This window comes from Hipposideros armiger, unplaced genomic scaffold (genome assembly GCF_001890085.2).
Source record: "Hipposideros armiger isolate ML-2016 unplaced genomic scaffold, ASM189008v1 scaffold_1500, whole genome shotgun sequence".
NCBI classification, from domain to species: Eukaryota; Metazoa; Chordata; class Mammalia; order Chiroptera; family Hipposideridae; genus Hipposideros; species Hipposideros armiger.
Window position 1 is genome coordinate 47,630 of NW_017732850.1, and position 897 is coordinate 48,526.

Here is an 897-nt window from a genome sequence, read left to right on the forward strand (position 1 = left end):
CCTTCCCCCAATTCCCCAGCACTGTTCCCATCCCCCCAATTCCCCAATAAAAATCTTAAAAAAAAAAAAAGTAGGTAACAGGAACTTAGACTCACGGAACACAATGGGTGTTCCTGGGCCCTTTGGTCCTGGTTGGTGGAACCCAGTTCATGGGACCTTCCAGTTGAAGGACGAGCTGCAGGACCCAGGGTGGTGCTGACAGACTTTTTTCTAATTCCCAGGACACTCTACGGTTCTCTGGTACTGACTGCATTCTCTAATCCCCAAAATGACTCCCAAAGCTGGGAAACTGGCTGCCAGCTGGAGTCTCTTCCTTAAGGAATGCCAACTAAGAGGACCAGTGCTCCTCCTCTGCCTCTATCTGTAGACAGATTACTCATTTAGTATGAATGACAGGGAAGGACATTAACTGGCCCAGCATTCCTCCTAGCCTTACGATTGGCCCAGGCTGGTCACATGGCCACCATGGCCACAGGACAGTTTGTTAGCAGAAAGGAGGAAAAGGGAAAGATGCTGGTCAGTAAGAAGCAATGAGCACCACACTCTCAGTCAAGTGTGAGCGTGCGATAAAGACATTTTCATATACCTGAAACTAATAAAAAAATAAAATAAATAATGGTACATGTATACAATGGAATATTATTCAGCCATAAAAAAGAATGAAATCTTACCATTTGCGGCCACATGGATGGACCTAGAGGGTGTTATGCTAAGTGAAATAAGCCAGACAAAGAAAATACCATATGATCTCACATATGTGGAATCTAAAGAACAAAATAAGTGAACAAGTGAAACAAAAACAGACTCATCGTAGGCCGCCCGAGTGCCGCGATGGTTAAGAGCTGGCTTGGGACGCCAGAGGGCCCCGGTTCGGATCCCACATATGAGGGCCAGTGA